This window comes from Podarcis liolepis (assembly GCF_965112155.1).
Source record: "Podarcis liolepis genome assembly, chromosome: 17".
NCBI lineage: Eukaryota > Metazoa > Chordata > Lepidosauria > Squamata > Lacertidae > Podarcis > Podarcis liolepis.
In genome coordinates, this window is record NC_139571.1 from 41,924,439 (window position 1) to 41,949,028 (window position 24,590).

Genomic DNA, 24,590 nt, shown 5'->3' on the forward strand with positions numbered 1-24,590 from the left:
ATTAAGAGTTGGAGCACATTGTTTTAAGAATCGATAGAGGAGCGCTCAGAAGAATTAAGAAATATAAATATAGTATATGTCTGAAATCTCCCCAGAATATTGCCTGCTTGACTTCATCTTGCCTACAATTAGCTGATGGGGTTTTGACTTCTTCCATCTGCACTTAATAATAGGAGCTCCCGTTCTGTTCAATCACTTGTCTCTCTGTCAGTGCAGAGAAGGAGTCGCGAGCTTGTATTGTTCTTCCCTGTGGGGTTTTGTGGTCAGGTGAAAGTTATGTATTTTTGTGTATTTATATTGTAAACCACCCTGTGAATCTCAGATGAAGGGTGATACAGACATTTTAAAAATAAAAATTATAAGAACAGGTCAAGAAACTAAGTAAGTGAGTAATTTGCTCCAAGAAAGTGAGAGAGTGATCATCTAACCTCCATTGGCTCCCAGTACGTTTCCGAGCACAATTCAAAGTGTTGGTGCTGACCTTTAAAGCCCTAAACGGCCTCAGCTCAGTATACCTGAAGGATTCAGGTAGGTAGCCGTGTTGGTCTGGTGCAGTCGAATTAAAAAATAAAATAAAAATAAAATGTCCAGTTTGTTCTGGGTATAAGCTTTTGTGTGCATGCACACAGAAGCTTATACCCAGAACTTAGTTGGTCTCTAAGATGCTACTGGACAATTTTTTTTATTTATACCTGAAGGAGCATTTCCACCCCCATCGTTCAGCCCAGACACTGAGGTCCAGCGCCAAGGGCCTTCTGGCGGTTCCCTCACTGTGAGAAGTGAGGCTACAGGGAACCAGGCAGAGGGCCTTCTCGGTAGTGGCACCCGCCCTGTGGAATGTCCTCCCATCAGGTGTCAAAGAGAACAAATACCAGACTTTTAGAAGACATCTGAAGGCAGCCCTGTTTAGGGAAGCTTTTAATGTTTAATAGACTATTGTATTTTAATATTCTGTTGGAAGCCGCCCAGAGTGGCTGGGGAAACCCAGCCAGATGGGCGGGGTATAAATAAATAAATATTATTATTATTAATCTGCAACTGCAAGTACACTATTTGTTCTTTAAACTTGAAAAGAGTGTGACTTGCATAGTTTTTATAGGAGGGTCAAGCTGACTTCAGCAAAATTCTGCTAAATGGGAACTAGTTTCCCACACTGTGAGCATCTTGGGTTGTTGATGCAATCTTCTCACCAGCTCCTCTCAGTGGCTTGCAATAGGAATACAGAAAATACAATTCATGCAGTAAGACAGATTGCCCACACAGCATCCCAGGCATCATTACAAAGAAGCGGCAACAATCACACTGTTAAAAGCTGGAACAGATTAAAAGCCCTGCGAAATTTAAAAGGCTTCCAAAGGATGTCACAGGAGAACTTGGAGGATAGCATTCCATAGAAACCTCTAAAAGAAAAACCCTTCCCTTCTCAACTCCCCTTACTCGGCAGGGCTACTCAGAGAAAGATCTGCCTAACTGAATCATTCAAGAAAATTAATTTTCCACCAGCGGTTAAATGAATAATTCTGCACGTTGCTTCCTCCCTAGGATGCTGGCACAGACACACTGCATGCTGATGCTGCTTTTAATGGCAGACATCACTTCACAAATGCTATTTGAAGGGTCGTACACTAGACCTGTAGGGACGTGGGTGGCGCTGTGGGTTAAACCACAGAGCCTAGGACTTGCCGATCAGAAGGTCGCTGGTTTGAATCCCTACGACGGGGTGAGCGGCTTAGGCCTGCTGGCCACATGACCCGGAAGCTGTACGCCGGCTCCCTCGGCCAATAAAGCGAGATGAGCGCCGCAACCCCAGAGTCGGCCACTACTGGACCTAATGGTCAGGGGTCCCTTTACCTTTACCTACACTAGAACTATAGGGATGTGGGTGGCACTGTGGGTTAAACCACAGAGCCTAGGGCTTGCCGATCAGAAGGTTGGCAGTTTGAAGAAGATAAATAGATACCACTCCGGCGGGAAGGTAAATGGCGTTTCCATGCGCTGCTCTGGTTCGCCAGAAGCGGCTTCACCATGCTGGCCACATGACCCAGAAGCTGTACGCTGGCTCCCTCAGCCAATAAAGTGAGATGAGCGCCGCAACCCCAGAGTTGGCCACGACTGGACCTAATGGTCAGGGGTCCCTTTACCTTAAAGAAACGCTGGACTTTCTGGGATCAAATCAGGAACCGGGGCGGCTTCTGTAAATCCAGGACTGTCCTTGGAAAATAGGGGCACTTGGACGGTCTGCCCTTGTACATTATGTCCCCCTGAACACTGCACTGTACAATATTCATTTCCATCACAGAGATGACCACTGCTTGTTGTGGATGCTGAAGCAGGAAGCCCCTCTTTGCAAGCCAGGAGAAGCGCTTGCATTCTTCCTTTGAGGAGACATGCAATACTTCTGCCTGGAAAGCTTCCACAGCTATCGGGATGAAGAGACTAAAGCCCATGTGAAAGGGGACAACCCTTGCGTACACCCATTACGCTGCTCCTGGCTGATTTGTGCTTTCCAGGCATTGTTGCTAAGGAGAATAGTCTGCCAAGGTACTGAGACTTGGTGCTGTGGTCTTTTTTGGATCACAACAAAGGCCCATTAGTTGCTAACAAGGTCCAGTCAAATCCTCCCAAGCAGGGCATAAAAAAGTGATGGCTTTCTCGTGTTATTTGTTCAGGTAATGAGCTGCTGCAACAGCTTTTCACAGAGCAAAACTCTGTGAGCAGAAAGGCAGAAAGGAGGAGAACAGCCTGGTGGTGAAAGTAGGGCTTTTTCAGGCCCAGCCAAGATGTCTGTCCTCCTGGCAAAAGATGAGAGGACAAGGAGGCTCAGAGGCTATCTGGTTGTCTGGCTGAGAAGCATCTTGCTCATTATCAAGGCCTTGCTTCTGTGAGAGGTTCCCAAACTCCCTCTCTGCCCAAGGACCACTTGGAAATTGCCGAGGGTCTTCGCAGACCACTTCATTGCTTTTCTGCTTCGTGGTAGGCAATTGTAATGTGCTGCGCTCGCTAGACACTGAAGTATTTTGAAGAAATTATATGGGATTCAAATTCTCACGCAGTACAAAAACACCACAAAAGCAGCAATTTAAAATGTCATTCAAAAAATAATATGAATATTGCAATGTGATGGGTGTTCCTGTTGTGTTGAACAAGTTCTTCAATGCTTGGTGCAGTATCTGTCAGCTCAAGCCTTAGGTCCAATTTGGCATTCATCTACTCTGGGTCACTCTCTCTTCCTTGAGCTTTCTTAGCTTCTTCCGCCCTTTCTCTCTGCTTCCTTTGTTCCCATATATTGACTTTCCACTAAAATGCCCTGTACTATTTCTAAATTTGCATTTATACGCAAACATTTTATGCAAATTTTATGTAATTTTATGCAAATTTTATGTAAATATTTGTCTGTTTTTGGCCACCCTACACACTGTCCCAGAAAAGGAGTAATTAACCTACCCAGACAGATAAGCATCCATTTCCTTTAACTCCCTCCCACCCTCTCAACCACAACACCACACCCTCATTTCTGCAGCATAGGCAAAAAACAACTTCCAAAATATAATTCTATTTAGGCATTATTACAGCCAATTGCATTAAAAGGATGTGTTAAGATGCCCTCTTATTGCTCGCCCCTGTTTCTTTTCCAGCCTCTGTGCAAATACTTTACCTCAGCACCTATATTTTGCTAGCTACATTTCTTTTGTACAGTGATAGCGAAGTATTCTCCTTCCCAAAATACATGGTCCCATTAATACTTAAAATGGTGTTTACATTTGTAAGAATGCTGAATAATTAAAAATGCACATCCAGCCAACTTAGCAGCAATAACTTCAAATGTAACTTTTATGAGGTACGCTTCCATTATTTATTTCAAGCGCAGCAATAATTATCAACAATAAAATTTAGTAACAAATGTCAAGAAGCTGCTAGAAATCATCTTGTGGCTAGGCAAATACTATACTGCGACTTCTGGTATATTGCATACAGTACAGGCGAAAGCTACACAAGAACCAATTGCAGCTGGAAACCAAAAGCAAAATCCGTTTCAGGGGCCTAATCCATCCCTCCAGTCGATTTAATCCGGTTCCCGTGGAAGTATATGTCCTGGGGTAAAATCCTAAGAAAAGATAAAACCAAAGACCAAACCACTTTGGTTGGCCCTCACGCATGTTCACTGCATCAAATCCGGCCCTCTTTGAAAAACGTTTGGGCACCCCTGTTACCCACTGTGTTATGTTTTATTATCACATTTTTGTATTGCATTAGATTGTTATAAGATATACATTTTTTGTTTCTTTAGCTTGTAAACCGCCTTGTGTAAGATAGAAAGGCGGTATACAAATTAAAAATGATGTTGATGATGATGATCCAAAATGCATGTGTAAAAGGCTAATCACAAGAGCTGAAGAATTCTCTTATAAACTCTACTGCAGTTATGAGTTAGTAGTGCACTCTTAACAGTTAGAGCAGCAGGTATGTTGTGTTATGTTGCTGCCTGCCTGCCTCGGAGTCAGTTAGTCTGTAAGAGTTAAATCATGTTAAGATGTTTTGCATCCACCTGCATTGTATAATCCAGAATGCGGCAGCTAGACTGGTGACTTGGGAGTGGCCGCCGAAACCATATAACACTGGTCCTGAAAGACCTACTCAAAGTGTTGGTGCTGACTTTTGAAGCCCTAAACAGCCTTGGCCCAGTATACCTGAAGGGGCGTCGCCACCCTTATGGCTAGTGCAGGGGTCCCTTCCCTCCCTCCTCAAACCCCAAAGAGTGACACTGCAAGGTTACTTGTGAACATATGCAAGACATAGCGCCACTATTGGTCTAGTGTAAAGGTAAGGTATGGAGTTATGTGACCCCCGACCCAAGGAGATGATTAACTAGACAACATTCAGAAGACATCTGAAGGCAGCCCTGTATAGGGAAGGTTTTTTTAATGTTTAATGTCTTACTAGGTTTTTAAATATGTTGGAAGCTGTCCAGAGTGGCTAGGGCAGCCCAGTCAAGTGGGCAGGGTATGATGATGATGGTGATGATGATGATGATGGTGGTGGTGGTGATTGATCCTGAAGCTGAGGCTCCAGTACTTTGGCCATCTAATGATCTTTGGCCAACCATTGATCTGCCCCCCAAAAGGTAATACTGATATTGCTTGTTGGAGGAAATATATTTGTATTGAAAAGAGGGGAATGTGTTAGAAAAAAATGACCCAACCACTCTTTAACCAGGTTTTTTATTTTCTTATTAAATGTGTATACTGCCCTTCATCCGAAGATCTCAGGGTGGCTCGCAGCCTAAATATAGAAGATAAAAATACAAAACTCATAATAAAATGAAGAACAAAAACAAAACACCACTGGCATGCCTTGATCCCTCTGTGGAAAGATAGGGGTACTGTGGCCCTGTCGGTTCTCCACCCCTTCTCTCCTGTATATGTCTATTGTGAAAACTTTGAGCCTATATATCAGGGAACTTCCATCAGCTCAGAAGCGAGAGGTGGAAGGGCAGTTGGGTTACAGGGAGCCTCTGAAGATCTTGAGAAGCAGCTCTTCCAGGGAGAGAGGAAGCCACGCCTCCAGTGGGGAAGGGGTGCAGGGCTTGGAGGATGCAAGGGAGACCCATAACAATGAGCCTGAGCAAAGCGGGGAGAGGGGAGGCAGGTCCCCCTTTGCCCACACCATCTCTGTGCAGTTGGTTCACGTGCAGAGAGGGGAGGCGTAGGATGGAGGTCAAAAGACTGCTCTGCTGGGGAAAGTTTAAGGACTGCCCACTCCCAGATTCTGCTAGTGACTGAGCAAGACATGGAATTGAGACGCTCTGCACTGTGAATGTTCTTGCACCGATAATAAAGCCTTGAAAAGACCAGTGGGGATCGTGTCTGTTCGATCTGGAGCAAGCACGGCGGCACACACCTAACACTATAGAAGAATTAAAAATTGCAAACAAAGAATTGTGATGCATGGAAATAGCAAATAAGAGGCACTACCAACACTTCCAAGGAAGAGTCAAGCACAAACAGGCAACATTCTCCACCCAAGCAAAAGCATGAGGTCCTTTATTCTAGGATGGGTTCAGGGATTCTCCCATAGTTGAAGAAATGTCTAAGATACAGTTTTAACATGCTCTATGAAAGGTATGACAACCAGATCTGAAGTCTTCAGCCACTAAAGGTAATAATTAATAAGGCATTCAGCTTAGAACAGATATTTAACGAGAAATGGACTTTCTTTTCTCTTCCATTAATAGGAAATTTTGCACAAGGATCTCACCACTGCTTTTTTTTCATATAGTTATAATTATAGTTTGCGACATCCCTGCTGGTTGCTGTGGGAACAGATATAATTTCACCAACAAAATTAATCACCACCATAATTTTCTAGCAGAGAAGAAAAGCTGAGGAAATATCTATTCAGATGTCTTATCAAAAAAGAGGTAACAGAGAGAAAAATACTCTTTTACTGCAAAAGCTTGCATTAGTTTTCCGTAAAATGTAACAGCCTACAAGACAGTTTCCTACTCCTTGACAGTTTGATAATGAAAAACCGAACGCTGCTGAGATGGAAACACCCTGATATCAGAACATTAGGGTTAAGGATAAATGTTGCAATTTAATGTGATAATTGTCATTTCTTAATTCCCTACTAACTCCCCAATGAACTGAATAGTTATACGTCTGATTCATTGTCGCTGCGGCTGCTTCCATGCCCAATCATTTCCATGCAATTGGCAGCATTCACTCACTCACTCTAGAGGCTCCTGTGCCCAAATGTTTACATCTCACGATGCACCTCAACAACATGTTGGAGAGTGTAAGTTCAGAGTGTGTGTTCAGAGTAAGAGAGCCCCAGCCAATGCAAGGATAAAGTACATACCCTGACTTGATGCAAACCATCCATTTAAAGCACTTGATCCTCCTCCCAAAGAATCATGGGAACGGTAGTTTGCTAAGGGTCCTGGGAAATCCCAGAATTCTTTGGGGGAAACCATGTGCTTTAAATACCCTTTTAAATGGTGGTGTGGATCTGCTGCCAGCATGGGTAGTTTTTTCATGGGGTGTTCAGGTAGGGCTAGTGCTTAAGCACCAGAAGAGACCTTTCACAGTGCATTGGTTTTCTGTAAGGGCTATGCTGGCAAACAATGATATACCGTATTTTTCGCCCTATAGGATGCACTTTTTCCCCTCCAAAAATGAAGGGGAAATGTGTGTGCGTCCTATGGGGCGAATGCAGGCTTCAGGAGAGCCCCAGCGCCAGCCCCACAAGCTTGGGGGACAGTGGGGAGGCAGAACGGCATCATCCCGCTGTCTCCCGATGTAGTTTGGAGGCTGACGGCGGGGAGATGCATGCTTCTCCCTGCCGCCAGCCCCGCAAGCTCGAGGGACAGTGGGGAGGCGCAGCGCACCTTCCTGCTGTCCCTGGACCTGGTCTGAAGGCTGGCGGCGGGGAGAAGAGCGCTTCTCCCCGCTGCCGGCCCCACAAGCGCCTGGGGGGGGGAATAATTTTTTTTCTTTATTCCCCCCCCAAAAAACCGGGTGCGTCCTATGGGCCGGTGCATCCTATGGGGTGAAAAATACGGTAAATGTGAAAAGCAAAATGTAGAAAATGGGGCAGGTACCAGAAAATAGGAGCTGTAAATAAGGAAGATGACGAGAATATATGCCTTTGATATTTCCAAAGAAAGATTTAATGGCTAACACACCACCAATTACATGCCCCCTTAAACAATTCAGCAGTAAAATCAGCAGCAACTAGACCCCTGATAACCTTTGAAAACCTCCTCCTAACAACAAAGGGACACGGCAAAGGGTATACAGTATGCAAAATACTGCTACAAAATCCCACAAATCCCCTAGACGTAATCAAAAAACAATGGGAGGATGACATAGGCTATGAAATTAACCCCACTCAGTGGACCAGAAAGTGGTCTAAACCTCCCTTTAAATCCATATCAACGAAAAGGAAAGAACTCGCTCTTACAGATGGTACCTAACACCAAGGAAACTAGCGCTAATACGCCCAGGAACCTCACCAAAATGCTGGAGAGGATGCACCTCCACAGGCACATACCTCCACATGTGGTGGGAATGCCCCCAAATCCAACTATTCTGGACAACAATCATACAAGAAATATGCAAAATAAATAGGAAGTATTAGAAGTCACCCCAGAACTGGCCCTACTAAACACCTTGCAAGATAATAATGCCCACTCACATCATAAAGAGCTCATAACCCACCTACTCTCAGCAGCCAGAAACATCATAGCCAGGCACTGGAGAGACCTGTCAGGAGTAAGCATGGATCAATGCTATCAAATAATATGGGAAATAGTGTTATTAGAAAAACTAACGAACAAACTGAAACTGACATGGGGACAAATAGAAGAAGATGCCTTCACCCCGGTATGGCTCCCCTTTATCACATACGCAGCCCAACAAGACAAAGACAAGAATCCACCAATAGTATATGAATCAATATGGCCAGCGTGACTCAAAAACACACACACCTCACTCACACATGAAAACAAAGTTCACCACAGCCAATCACAAACGAACAACCACACCCTAGGCCAACCTCAACCTCTCTCATTACCAAAGGAACACAAGCGAATAGTAAAGAGAACCTGCACAAGCGATGCTGACACAAAACCCCACACATACCGTATTTTTCGCCCCATAGGATGCACCGGCCCATAGGACGCATCAAGTTTTTTTGGGGGGAAATAAAGGAATTTTTTTTTATTTCCCCCCAGGCGCTTGTGGGGCAGGCAGCGGGGAGAAGCGCTCTTCTCCCCGCCGCCCGCCTTCAGATCAGGTCCGGGGACAGCGGGGAGACGCGCTGCGCCTCCCCACTGTCCCCGGAGCTTGCGGGGCTGGCGGCAGGTTCTCCCCGCCGTCAGCCTCCAAACCACTTCGGGAGACAGTGGGATGGCGCCGTTCCGCCTCCCTCTGTCCCCCGACCTTGTGGGGCTGGCGCTGGGGCTCTCCTGAAGCCTGGAGAGCGAGAGGGGTTGGTGCGCACTGACCCCTTTCGCTCTCCAGGCTTCAGCGAAAGCCTGCATTCGCCCCATAGGATGCACACACATTTCCCCTTCATTTTTGGAGGGGAAAAAGTGCGTCCTATAGGGCGAAAAATACAGTACATTAAGTAAAATAGAAACATTGCCACCCATCCCCACTCACCATTCCCCCCTCCACCTCTTTCCCCCTTTTCTTCCTAATGTAACACCAATGTCTCAACAAATGAAACTGATCTGTAGAAAATGTAACTTGAAAAAAGAGACGTTGCACATACTTTAGTAAACCAAGAAATCTTTAATAAAAAATACATTTAAAAAAAAAGAGATTTAAAAGACTTACCTCTATTTTGAAAAGTCCAAAGGTCAATTGAAATGGTTTCTGCCTAAAGTACATCATATAGCATCGCAGTGCCTGTGCCGTAAAATTAAGCCATAGTTCAATTCCCAGAGAGAGAATCTGATTAATAGTCAGAGACAACATAACCCATATCCATTATTTATTTTTGTATCAGAAATGGGTTTGGGTTTTGTTTTTTTGTAGCACTCCAAATAATGTACCAATTGAATTGAGTGTCATAACATCTGAAAAAGAAAAGCTCTTCAGAGTTTGATGGTTCAAAATGGATAGTTAGTTGTTTTTTTTCACGAGTTGCTCTGGACTGGAAACAGTTTCACCTTGGCTAGACAAGCTGTAAATCAAAAATTGCACCTATCAAGTATTTACATGTTTTCATTTTGTATCTCCCATTTAAATGCAAATTCTGCCATTTAAACAGGGTCCGGATGTGCTTTATTACGCTACAATTACAGTTTCCCTCCTCACCAGACCTCACTGTAATAAGGTCGTAGGTCATTTCTCCCTCAAGCCCTCAGCAAATGCAACTGAAATTAAGAGGTCATCATATGCTGAGTTTGTGAGTGATACACATTTGCAATAACCACCATGAAGAATGAGGAGACAGGGGGAAAGCCATTGAAATAGTTGACCCCCAGTTCTCACACAACCAAAATAATTATCATAGATACTTCGTATCTCCTTAACTGAAAGTTGCACTCTATTGAGAACTGTGGGAAAATGGAAGGGGCTCATTGTTGCTGTTAGGAAAAATGGCAGTGTGGTGCAATGGGCCCGAAGTTGCAATCTCACACACCCATACGAGGGAGTAAGTTGTGTTGACGCCAGTGGGACTTCTGAGTGGACTGCATAGGATTGTGTCATGAGTAAAGGGGGGGGGGAGAGATTTATACGATCTGAAGAGAAATCAGAGTCGCTTATATTATTGAAGACAAAGTTGATATTGTCAGGAGCTCGTCCTACACTCGAGTAGGACCCTGGCAGAGACACATGCCTGACTGGCATGTTCCCTCCCTCCTGGTTGATCGTTCGGGAGCTTCAAAAGCTTTCTTCTGCCCGAACATCACAGCGACCGATGCCAACAGACGCCGGCACACTTAGGGATCCGCAGAGTCTTTGCAGCTTGTGTAACAGACCTCAGCAACTCAGCATTTGGGCTAATCTACTTTATTTACATACAAACACACACGGAGCACTGCAACATGGCTCCCTCTCTCTCTAGCATCAGAGAGCAAAGAGAGAAAGAAAAAAGGACAATAGTCCCACTTCATGGAACACAGTAGCACAAACATCCTGTCTCCGTCACTTCCCACTTTGTGGAGTCAAAACATGCGTCATCATGTGATAGACAAAAATCCCATGACTGCAATCACGGAGCAGGAATTCTAACAGATATGTCTCATTAGAAAAAGCAACGTCACTGACATTTATTAATAACAATAATTACAGAATACCCCCTGGACTTTCTGTGTGAAAAGGAATTAATTCAAGACATTTGGGTTGGAAGATTGGGAAAAGTGCCTAACAGAAAGTAGATCAGTTGGATGTCATTCTAGAGTGAATATTAAAAACAAAATATTTTATGTAGCTGACAGATGGAAAATCAGAAGTCCTTCCTTCCTTCCTTCCTTCCTTCCTTCCTTCCTTCCTTCCTTCCTTCCTTCCTTCCTTCCTCTTCTCTCTTCTCTCTTCTCTCTTCTCTCTTCTCTCTTCTCTCTTCTCTCTTCTCTCTTTTTCTTCTGCTCTGGGCTGCTTTTGGAGTCCAAGGATTACACATACATGAAGGTAGTGGATGGTTGATGAAAGGAACCTGAAAAGGAAGACCTTCCAGCATGAGAGAAGAAAGGAAAGCTGCCAAGTGAGAGCTGGGAGGACCCTCTACTTTCTGTGTGAGACAAGGGTTCAGAGTCATTTGAGAGAGGACTCTGCATTTCCTTTTTCTTTATTTTATTTAGATTAGTTTCTTTTATCTTACTGCATCATGAAAATGCTTCAATAATCTCTTCTTAGTATTTCTGTGTGTGTAAAGGATTGTTCTGTGAGCTACAAATCAAGAAATTATATTTCACTGCCGCCACAAGATCACTAGGTGATCTTGCACATGCCCTATCTACAATGTGGGCAGAATAACTGACCTACCATACAGATTATTATAAAACAATATATGCAAAGCAGCTGGAGTGGCTAAAAGCATTAAACAAATACAAAGTTTATTTCTTATCAAAAGCTAAGGATGACTTTTATAGTTCAACAGGCATGTTGCACAGATGATGACAGCAACTGCTTACAGGAAAAGATACACACCACACAATATATAATGGGTGGTGAAATATATTTTGGTCCGAGGGCCACATTCCTTCTGAACAACGTTCTGGGGGCCATTTGCCAGAACGGAGCCAGAGCCAGGGGGGAAAGTGGGCAGTGCAATGAATGTGCATTTTGACACTGCACAGTGGTCTACTTTTTGAATGCACACCCCCCCTTCTCTGTCCTCCATGCAGGGAAGCAAGGTGCACTCTTAAGAGTTCAAGAACATATTCCAGCCAGGAAAAAAATATTCAAGGGTTGTGGGGCAAACCAGGAAGGCAGGGCAGGAAAGTCTTGAAGGCCAGTTGGAGAGGCATGGAGAGCTCCTTTTGCCACTTAGGCCTGAGATTCCCCACCTCTGGTACACAATATTATCAGTCTACATTTCTTAGTGCAGAAAGTATTGATCTGACGTCTAGAGATCTTTCCTATTGTACTTAATTCAAGAGGGTTCTGGAAGCTTCTCTGTGTGAAAGAAGCAAGCAGAAGGTTCATAATGTTTGGGTTATTCCTTCAGAGAAGCTGGGTACAGCTGACTTAAACTGGTTCTGCTATCTCTTCAGTCAAGGTCATGCTGACTGTAAGGCCAGAAAGGGACTGGGTTTCATTTTCTCTTTCTACCTCACTTCCTTCTGGTGTGGTGTTATGTATATAGTACACTTAGTGTTAAGGTTTTAGACTTACTATAAGTTATTGTAAATATTGTGAGAGCTGGACTATAAAGAAGGCTGATTGCCGAAGAATTGATGCTTTTGAATTATGGTGTTGGAGGAGACTCTTGAGAGTCCCATGGACTGCAAGAAGATCCAACCTCTCCATTCTGAAGGAAAACAGCTCTGAGTGCTCACTGGAAGGACTGAGACTCCCATACTCTGGCCACCTCAGGAGAAGAGAAGGCTCCCTGGAAAAGACCCTGATGTTGGGAAAGATGGAGGGCACAAGGAGAAGGAGACGACAGAGGACGAGATGGTTAGACAGTGTTCTCGAAGCTACCAGCATGAGTTTGACCAAACTGCGGGAGGCAGTGGAAGACAGGAGTGCCTGGCATGCTCTGGTCCATGGGGTCACGAAGAGTTGGACACGACTAAACGACTAAACAATTGTAAGTTTAAGTTAAGTCTGCTGCAACTGGATTTCTTATGGACGGTTCTAATCCTGAATGTATTGGATTTGTGACCTTAATGCTCATTTGCCTTCAGTAGCAGTAAAGCTCTGCCGGATTAAATATAATTGCCTCTGGTCTATTTATTGGGGATCCTGAAATGTATTTAAGTTTTTACTCTGCTAACTATACATTGGAAACTGCTCTGGATCAATACTGAGTGGAATTCCATGACAAATATGAACAGTAAGAGTCTCTGAGAGGGAAGAGTCTCTGCATGTTGTCAGTCACCAGAGAGTAGCTTCAGGCCAGCTCCCTTGCTTTAGGAGTCACTAGGGCAGATATGCTGCGTTCTGTGGATTTCATTTGGGGACGATTGCTTTCATAATACTCAACATCCAATTATACATATTTTCAAAGTCAGCAACATCTACATGATACGGGCTTCCAAAATATTGTGAATAAAACGAATAAACGTGTTTGTCTGCTGTCTACCAAGCATTATTTTATAGCAAGTTAATCTGGATAAAATGGCCATGTTCCATATTCTCCTGTCCCATTCAGATACCAAGAGGGAAGCTCTTCACATACAGTTTGCTGTTATATGTACCATACTTTTCCGTGTACAAGACTTATGTTTTTTAATGGAAAATTAAGTTTAAAATCGTGGGTCGTCTTATACATGGGTAGGGCCTAGGGATGACATGGGATTGGTTGATACTGCAAGCCCGAGATGGTCTGCAGCGTGTTATTGGTGTATGTGGCCAGGGGTGGTGTTGATTTGGTGTTGCTGCGGCAATTGGGCGGGCAATAGGCTGCTTTTGCCGGCGAGGGGACAGATGTTGTTTCCTGCTTGGCAGGGGGTTGGACTCGATGGCCCTTGTGGTCTATTCCAACTCTATGATTCTATGTTAGGAGTGCGTGAGTGTCAGCGTTGGCCACGCGGGTGAGTGAATTTTGGCAATCCCCCTTAAAAAAGCTCAACAACTCTGTGCAATCTTCTGCTTTCTTAATTTTTAGTCCCCCAAAATATACATGGGGGCGTGTTATACACAGAAAAGTACGGTATTTTAGCAGTCAGAAGTAGGCTCACAACAATTTCAAGATCAGTTGCATTAGTCAAGTCCTTTACATAATGTAACACTATTCTGGGATCATTGTTGGCATACGTCTGTCTTGAGAATCAGTTTTCCTTCTGGTAAGCTTTTGAATCCATGTATGGAACTATTTCCTTCTGTGTCCACCAACTTAGGAGAGAAACAATTCAGCGAATGCTACCAATTTCATTGCCTAATAATGTGATAGAACATTAGGAAACCCCTCGTCTCCTTCTGTTACAGTATCTTTTTATATATTGATGTCCCCTCTTAACTACTGCACTTCCAGCAGTGAATGAGATCGTTACGACACAAAATAAACACGAACTTCTTGCTAGCCTGTCAAGCACTTTGTTTAATTCTGCATATTTGGAAAAATAACCGGTGGTTAATCAAAAGGAAAATGCAGCGGAGGCTATTGAACGGTACTCTGACCCCGCAGTCCGATGGTCCCTGATGTATTCATGTCCAGAGACCTGACAAAACATCTGTGGGAAGGCTAAGAATGAAAGCAAGCTGTGGCTTTTTCACGGGGCTCTATTGTCCTTCTGGAGCTGAATGGCTGTTACTGCTGCAAGTGCACTTCCGCTTTCTATGTCCCTGTTCACAATGGGTCCCCAGCATCAACAATGTCTACTCTCCATTCCATAGGCATGGGAGCAGATGTTGTAGCCTTCCTTTATGTCACTTGACATTAGAGAGCTATGTTGCTCTCCTGCAGCTTGTACAGGGAAGCAGCCCTTCCACTCCAACGGGGATGTATTTGTCAAAAGTTATCAAAGGAATAATCAAACAGAGCGCATCTGAGTCCAAAATAACAGATTCAACTATTGGAAGCCGATAATTAGACCAAGCTTAAGTTTAATGAGTTAATTAAAGCTGCTTGTCTCTGTCACCAGCGTGAATCGGCGGAGGGCTCAGAAATACCAGATAAAGAAGACGTATAAAAGCCCAGTCACACTGCTGGTTGTTTTAATCTCCTGAAACTGGTTCCTCGCTTGATGCGTTTCACCGCCAGTTTTGAGAACAATGCAAATCATCACTCTTTCCCAATATAAAACCAGAGCACCATTGTTCATTGCTGATTAGCTCCATGTTACTAAGGGTGTATGGGGCGTTAGGGGAGGGGTAGTAGCTCTGGTGGGGGACACATCATGATCCTTCTAGGGTCTGTCCACCCTTGGTCCCCATCCTGAACTCAGCTCTCTCCCAGAAGCTGTCAGCATGCAACAGTGGCCACACCCTGCGAAACAGCTTCAACTGGCCAGCAAAACCAGGTGAGGATAGTCGATGGGTCTCAAACCCTTAGTGAGTTAGGGACTTCCTTTTTTTAAAAAAAATAATGTTTATTAAAGTTTCACAAACAATAAAAAGTTTCAAAATTTAAACGTAAAAAGAACTTCAGGCATAAAAACATACAAAACCAAAACATATAAAAAATACACAATAAGAAACAATTAGCAAAAGAAAAAAAAGAAGAAAAAGAAGGAAGAAAAGAACAACCAAAAAGCAAAACAGAAAATAGGTTAATATTTTCATCTCTTATACTTCATTCACTTGTTTCCTGACCTCCTCCCACCTCCCACCTTGTACTCCAGTTCAAATATTAAATTCAGCAAATCCTTACCCTCTAGCATTTATCCTTTATCAATCCCCATTTACATTTTCTTAAAAATCTTTTTACCAGTACCACTTCTTTTCAATCAGACATCATTTTAACATTCCTTAATTTTACAGTGCTTCTGCAAGTAGTCTTTAAATTTCTTCCAGTCTTCCTCCACCGACTCTTCTCCCTGGTCACGAATTCTGCCAGTCATTTCTGCCAATTCCATGTAGTCCAGAGTTAGGGACTTCCCCTGCATACAAAGACAGGCTCCAGAGGATTGAGGGACAAGACCAATAGTGGGTCCAGTGGTCAAGAAGGCAACTGCCTGTGTTGCAGAGGGAAGTGAGTGGCAGATGGGGCTCATCAACCTGGGAAGGTAGCCCATCTAGGAGAAGGAAAACTGATGGTAAACCTCCACTGCCTTGTGGGGTAACTTCAGGAGAAGAAAAGTCTAAGGAGTAAACCCTACACAAATCCAGAGTGGAGTCCCTAAGACGGTTGGGTGGCACCTTGTATGCCTCTTTCTGGCAACTCCTGCAGCCAAGCTGGTACCCAAAGTGCTGTTCTGCTTTCCTTTGGACCTCATACACAAGACCAAGAGTGGGGTCTTGTTTTCTGTGCAGCCCAGGACCTCCATACACAGTGCCCGGACTTGCATCCTGGGGAGGTCACTGTGGTGCTGCTAACACAGTGGTTTGACCTCACCCCTGGAGGCACACTCCATTGTCTCTTGAGACAGACGGATGCCAACAGCAACTAAGGCAGTTCCAAGCACAAATAGGAGCAAGCTCTTCCTATAGTCTCACTACACCAGTAGATGCTACGTTGTGCCAATATGGGAACCTTTCTGGTTCAAATAATCCCTCAGCCTGCAACCGGCCTTACAGGCCTTTTCCACCCGGCCTGGGAGGGTGGGGCCCTGACTGACCGCAGCTACATAGGATGAGGCTGCTGTACAGACACTTAGACTGGGGTATTGTTTGGGGGGGGGGTTGTGGTGGTGGTGGAATTTGTTGCTGTTATTGATATTATTTTTTTGTATCTTTATTTTAGACCTTATGATTTATGTGGAAATGGTGCAATTTCATTGTGTACTTTTTGTTTTTTTATAATAATTTATTAAAGTTTCACAAAAAATAAAAAGTTTCAAAATTTAAACGTAAGAAAAACTTCAAGAATAAAAACATACAAGACCAAAACATATAAAAAATACACAGTAAGAAACAATTAACAAAAGGAAAAAAGGAAAAAAGAAAGGAAGAAAAGAACAACCAAAAAACAAAACAGAAAATAGGTTAATATTTTCATCTCTTATACTTCATTCACTAGTTTCTTGACCTCCTCACACCTCCCATTTTGTATTCCAGTTCAAATATTAAATTCAGCAAATCCTTGCCCTCTAGCATTTATCCTTTATCAATCCCCATCTACATTTTCTTAAAAATCTTTTTACCAGTACCACTTCTTTTCAATCAGACATCATTTTAACATTCCTTAATTTTACAGTGCTTCTGCAAGTAGTCTTTAAATTTCTTCCAGTCTTCCTCCACCTTCATTGTGTACTTTTTGACTTATGTTTATTGTTTATGACTACTTCTGTTGTGTGTTTTGTTTTTTTCGTGTTGTAAGCTACCTTGAGCATGGTTTGAACTATGGAAAGGCAGCATACAAACAAGCGTTGAAATGTAGAATTTAAGGTCTGCAGGGCAAAAGGCTGCCTGTGTTTTTCTTATGAATCAGTAAGTACTAGATCAAACAAAGGTCCGTATAGTAAAAGCTATGGTTTCCCCAGTAGTGATGTATGGAAGTGAGAGCTGGACCATAAAGAAAGCTGATCGCCGAAGAATTGATGCTTTTGAATTCTGGTGCTGGAGGAGACTCTTGAGGGTCCCATGGACTGCAAGAAGATCAGACCTCTAAATTCTGAAGGAAATCAGACCTGAGTGCTCACTGGAAGGACAGATCCTGGAGCTGAGGCTCCAAGACTTTGGCCACCTCATGAGAAGAGAAGCCTCCCTGGAAAAGACCCTGATGTTGGGAAAGATGGAGGGCACAAGGAGAAGGGGACGGCAGAGGACGAGATGGTGGGACAGTGTTCTCGAAGCTACCAGCATGAGTTTGACCAAACTGCGGGAGGCAGTGGAAGACAGAAGTGCCTGGCGTGCTCTGGTCCAGGGGGTCACGAAGAGGCAGACACGACTAAACGACTAAACAACAACAACAACAAGTACTAGATGAGGCTTCCTCAACCTCTGCCCTCCAGATGTTTTGAGACTATATTTCCCAGCATCCCTGACCACTGGTCCTGCTAGCTAGGGATCATGGGAGTTGTAGGCCAAAAACATCTGGAGGGCCAAGGTTGAGGAAGCCTGTACTAGATGCATGGATGATGCTGTATAAAACCACAATGTCAAGCTCATGTTGACTATTGCATGGCATCTCTCCATTCTTGCTCTATCCTTCCCCCATTCAAAGTCTCTCTCACCACACCATTCTTCTCACTTTCGACATGGATCCTTTTCGGAGAATGGGGTGGCAACACAACTAAAGCAGAACCTTGTAATGTTCATTAACATGCACAATTCATTCTGCTGCTTTTGAACTCGAGTCCTGCTAGTTATGCAATGTTCATTTTTTGGTTTATTCCCCTTGTTGTTTTTATTCAATGTAAGCTTAAAAAATTCCTTAAGAGGTAAAGAAATCTAGCCCTTGCTTGTCTTTGTTACCTGTGGTTGAAATGTTCATCCTCATCTAATATATCTCCTAAGTGTGCCCTTGCATATAAATTACATATTTTGGCAGAGATGCTGATGTAAAAAGGATTACTACAATAGATTGAAAAATAAAACAGATTTATCTCAATTCATCAGCGGGAGGAGTTTAGCCCTCAGTATGGATGGCATGCCAGGCTGTCAGATACTAGAGGTGAAAGACGGTTTAAATAAGAGAAAGTGTAGCTCATGCAATGTAATGATGGCCAATGTATCTCGTGTTGCTAGCAATACAGGCAAATAATTGGCTGGTTAGTTCAGATCAATATGAGAAATTCATCTCTGCCCAAATACAATACCTCTTTTTGGCCCCTCTTCCTCTCTTCGAATTGCTAAGTAAGAATGCTGCAAGGAGAGAAAAGCTACAACTCCACTGTCAAGATCTAATCTCTCCCAGCAACCCTGAGTCCCTGTGGCTCCTTTCATAGCCCACAATCAGCAGTTCCACTGACCTCTGTCTTGCCTTGATTAATTTATCTGCTGTCATCCAGTCCATTACCACTGCCATGCACTGATTTAGTACTCTTCTAGTCTTTTTGGAAATGGATGGGAAAAAGAGTTGGAAGCTATCCACATATTGGTGGCACTGCACTTCGTACCTCAAGATGAGCTCCTCTAGTGGTGTCATGAAGATATTAAACAGCATGGGGAACAAGATAGACCCCTGTGGGACATCACAGGTCAATGGCCTAGGTGTAGAACAGTAGACTCCCAGCACCGCTTTCTTGGAGTCCCCTTGCAGGAATGACCAGAACCAGTGTAAAATAGTGGCCGTCATCCTACCCAGGTTTCCCCAAAGAATACCATGGTTGGTGGCATGAACAGCTGCAGAGAGTACCAGCAGAACCAACAGGGACACACTACCAGACTCTAGTTTCTGGTGTCAGTCACCCTCCAAGACTGATTCTGTACCATAATCAGGCTTGAAGTTGGAAGTGGATCCAGATACCTTATACAGAAGGACTCTCTGGAGGTGAGTCACAAAACTGTGCCCTTGAGCACCTTGATCAAGAATGGAAGGTTGGAGAGGGCTTGGACATTGTCTAATATGGTAGGAATCAGAGGTGGCTTTTCTCAATAAAGGTCTTAAACAGCTTCCTTAAGGCTCACTGTGGTCTCTAAGGAGGTTCTTTCCTTAACCACCATCATAGACCTTTTCTGGTTGTTTCAAGCACTCAAGAATGGCAAGTGCTAAACACTCATGATTTGCTTCACTTGTTCAAGAATCCTTGGGATGCACCAACTGAAAGATGCCCAAAACAACAGAGTGGGCAATCACCTAACTTACATAACTGATTCTATTCTAACTGTAGCATCAAAGAGAACAGATCTGAGTAATTTTATCCACAGTGCCCAGCAAACTGGTCACAGCAGGCAACTCAACGACCTTTCTTCCTGTCCCAAAGTAAAATGCAGTATTGTACAGTAGTTCCCAACCTCACCTTATGGATGATAATGGCTGAGGGACTTTGTGGATAACTTGATGATTTTTATACTTAGATGAGCAACTGTAATGCACTGTACTAGATGATGCATGATTTTAACTGTATTTTTACAGACCTGTTATCAACCACCTGAATCATCACCATTGTTTTATCTGCATGCCACCATTCCAGAGTTAAAACCAGGCTCAGGGCAGCTTACAACATGAAAAGATTTACATAATTACAAATGAAAGTGGTCATAAACTATGAATAAACCATATCAAAAAGTACACAACCAAACTGAACAATTTCCACATAAATAATAATATCTAAAAAGAAAGATATAAAACATTAAAATCAATAACAGCAGCAAAGACCCCTAAACAAGTGGTTCTCAACCTGTGGGTCCCCAGATGTTGTTGGACTGCAACTCCCATCATCCCTGACCACTGGTCATGCTGGCTAGGAATGATGGGAGTTGTAGTCCAACAACATCTGGGGACCCACAGGTTGAGAACCACTGCCTTAAACAAAACCCCAATCCAAAAGTCTGTTAGGCAACCTCAGTTTTCCTAGCTGGAGTCAGTCAGGGCCCTGCCCTCCTATCCCAGGCAGAAAAAAGGCCAGCAAGGAAAGGAGGAGGTCTTACAACCAAGATGGTCTCTGGCTTCTTCAGCAGCCTCAGCTTTTGTAGCTGAAGTCAGTCATGGCCCTGTTCTCCCAGGCCAGGTGGAAAGAGGCTAGCAAGGTAGGGAGCATGTCCCCCAGGACTGACACCCAAGATGAATGAAGCTCATGAACCACTGGTGATCCATGGACCACAGTTTGGGAACCCCTGATGTAGTAGATCACTTAGTTCCTTCAGCTCTGCTGCACATCTCCATGAGGCTACAATGGTGGTAGGCAAGTAAGTTTCCTTTGTCCCAGTTACTACTACAGCATAGGTCCTACCAAGAACTTTAGCCTGTGCTCCATCAGATCTGTCATGAGTCATTAGAATATAAATCTGTCATGTGAATTATATTCTTATTTGCTATGGGCTGTGAATTTTCATTTCAGCCTTCGTGTTCTCTGCTCTGAGATACTCAGATGAAGGGCAGGGCATAAACATTTAAAATAAATAAATACTGACATTGCTCAAGATGTTGATGCTACAGAAGACAGTAGCAGTGTATATTAAAAAATATTATTATTACTCACATTTAAGGTATTCTCTCCATATATTTATAACAGTATCAAGCTTTATCATCACCATCCGTTTCAAAGTTCTCTTGCTGCCTTGAGATAGCATTCTCTCCTCAAAATAACTAGCTGCATTTATGACCATTATCACCCTCGTAAACGTCTGAACCAAACATTTTCTCGGCAGCAGATATTAACATAGAACACAAGTTCATTAGCAGTCAATAAAACACTTGTTAGTACATATAGATGGGAAATCTTCCCAGAAATAATGGCTGTGTTGACATATCTTCCCTCAGTCTCTAAAGTAATGTTAGTATTTATAAATAAAACATTCTCCAAGTCTGACTTTTAACAGACTCACAGAAGTCCTGTTGAAATCAGTAAGGCCCAGGTAACTGCAGCCTCAGTTATTAATGCTAATAAGCTGAGAGCGTTTGCCAAAGCAAACAATAATATTAATAGAGGTTCTTCTAGGCTATAAAGCTCTGTTAAGGCCTAAGGTCTTCTCAGACATATATAGCAGCATTAGCATCCGTTCTCTTCATCTTTAAAATGATGTTTAATGAAGAATAAAGCTATCAGTGGCTATTAGTCATGACTGCTCTGCTTCCACTGTGGGATGCAGTAGGTCTCTGAATATTGGTTGCTAGGACCCAAAGTGAGAAAGGAGTGAGAGTGGAGGCAGTGAGAGATTTTACTTTCTTGGGCTCCATGATCACTGCAGATGGTGACAGCAGCCACGAAATTAAAAGACGCCTGCTTCTTGGGAGAAAAGCAATGACAAACCTAGACAGCATCTTAAAAAGCAGAGACATCACCTTGCCAATAAACGTCCGTATAGTTCAAGCTCTGGTTTTCCCAGTCGTGATGTATGGAAGTGAGAGCTGGACCATAAAGAAGGCTGATCGCTGAAGAATTGATGCTTCTGAATTATGGTGCTGGAGGAGACTCTTGAGAGTCCCATGGACTGCAAGAAGATCAAACCTCTCCATTCTTAAGGAAATCAGCCCTGAGTGCTCACTGGAAGGACAGATCCTGAAGCTGAGGCTCCAAGACTTTGGCCACCTCATGAGAAGAGAAGCCTCCCTGGAAAAGACCCTGATGTTGGGAAAGATGGAGGGCACAAGGAGAAGGGGACGACAGAGGATGAGATGGTGGGACAGTGTTCTCGAAGCTACCAGCATGAGGACCAAACTGCGGGAAGCAGTGGTAGACAGGAGTGCCTGGCGTGCTCTGGTCCAGGGGGTCACGAAGAGTTGGACATGACTAAACGACTAAACAACAACAAGAGCAAAGGACCCAAAGGGGAGGGTCCTGTTGTACTCAGATTCCGCTTGCAGGTTTCTCACGGGCGTCTGGTCAGCCACTGCAAGAAAAGGATGCCATACCATATGGGCTTTTGGACTGATCCAACAGAGCTGTTCTTCTCTTCTTACGACATTAATATTTTGCAAGTGAGAAGCTCTCTGAAAAGATCATGTTAATAGTGCTAATAACTGTTATTAGTAGATGCAGTCAATAAAGTGCTGTTTGTGCTTAGAATTATTATTAATGTTCAGTTTACAAAGAAGATCTTCCCAAAGGCTGAACAGTATTCATATCCTTTTTTAAAAAAGCTTTTGAGACTTACAGCACAAAAAGTATTCTGAGAGAGTAGTTAGTGTCAGCAGACAACAGACATTTTTATGCAGTATGCAGTTTTGACTAATGTACCCATTTGTGCCAGCAGCTTTCCTTAAAACGATGCAGTTTTGTGTAGTAATTTCACCAGTATATTAATTTTTATGCACGTTTTTCCCTAATACAGTGGTACCTCAGGGTACATACTCTACAGGTTACAGATGCTTCAGGTTACAGACACTTCAGGTTACAGATTCTGCTAACCCAGAAATAGTGCTTCAGGTTAAGAACTTTGCTTCAGGATGAGAACAGAAATCGTGTGGCAGCGGTGCGAGGCCCCATTAGCTAAAGTGGTGCTTCAGGTTAAGAACAGTTTCAGGTTGAGTACGGACCTCTGGAACAAATTAAGTACTTAATCCGAGGTACCACCGTACTTGCATTTTTGCAAACATAGCTTGTTGGTGAACTGCATCACAAAATTCACATAAGTGCAAATTTGGAGGGGTGAGTGTGTTCCAGTTCTCATATTGTTTTCAAAAGTGCCAGCTGGATAGTCCTGGTTTCAAATGAGACCTAGATCAAATTTCTTCCCCATCCCTACTTGCAATAAAGGGTAGGTTTTTTGTTTTTGTTTTGCATTGATGTGTTGGTTTTGGCATAGCTCCATGGCATGGCTGGTGTGTGAGTGCAGGGGGTATTGGTGACGTGTTCCAGTCACTGTGTGGTTGTGGTGTCCTGGACTGGTTGGACGCAGAGAAATGGTGGGAGGAACCAGCTGGGGAAGCCGCAGGGGAAGAAGGCTCGGAGCCACAATGAATGGTCAGAGGGAGAAGAGGGAGAAGAATGGGAGGAGTCAGAAATTGGTGATGTAACAGGGCTTAGTGAGCTGGGAGAGTCTGTGGCAGAGAGAGGGCCAGAATCAGAGGCAGAAGCTGAAGCAAGAGAGGCGGAAGGCCAAGAGGCAGAGATGAGTCCAGCTGGTGAAGAGGCACAGGTGTGTCCCCATCCTGCTGCGACAAGCTCCCCTCCCTCCTTGTGTCCCAGAACAAAGAGAGGCGTGAAAAGTGTGAAGGAGAAGTCAGTTTCGCATAGACACAGTTTCACATTGCTTGGGAAAACCCCGGAGAGGAGGAGAATTGGGCAGCTGTGGAGAAGTGTGGACCTTCAGACTCAGTAACTGTTTCATGAGCACAAGACCTACCAGAGATTAGCTGCTGCGCGCATTCTGCTCATGTGCAGATCCTGTTTTTGCTAATAAAGAGTTAACTTCACTTGCTTGGTGTGATTTACTGCTAGCTCACTCCTGTCAGAGGTGATGCTCTTGACACACACCTTTTTTAATGATGTTGCCCAGGGGTGTGGGTGCCTGATCATTGGAGGATAAGGCTATCGATGGCTACTAGCCATGATGGCTCTGCTCTGACTCCACAGTTACAGGCAGTATGCTTCTGTATAGAAACTGCAGGAGGGGCGAGCACTCTTTGTTTATTTGAGGATCCGAGACACTTTATTGAGAGTGCCCAACAGGGCCAGCCCTAGATGTCTTGCTGCTGTAGGCAGAATGCCACCATGCCCCTTCCCACCCCATCACTGCAACTGTAACCACGATGCAACAGCAATGGTGAGGGCAATGGGGCTGTGTTGGCAGTGCGGGTGAAGCCCTGGAGGGTCTGGCAGCTACATGGTGGGCAAGGAGGCAAGGAGCAGGGGGTGGATTCACCACCTGAAGTAAATGGCTTCACCTCACCTAATACATGGGCTTCCCTAGTGCCCAAACAGGTAGGAGGTCATCTGTCAAACTGATAGTGTTGTAAAATACAGCTACTGACTCACACTTGTGTGCATGAAAGGGTTAACCTGAGCCCTGAACTCAAGTTGCCAGAGTGGGTGTGGCTTGGAAGGCTCTCAGCTGCCCCTGCTTCCCTGCCTTCTCTGTCTGCTTCTTTTCCTGCTTCCTGGAACAAGAAAGGAGTCATGTGGCTTGGGCTCTCAATTCGGCAAATGCTGCAAGTGAACCGAATCTCTCCAAATTAGGAGGTTTTATAGCCTGCACTTTTGCTACTCAAAATATTGTATAATCCTTTTGCAAGGAAACGAAGTTCTTTTCTTTTTAACTCATCTT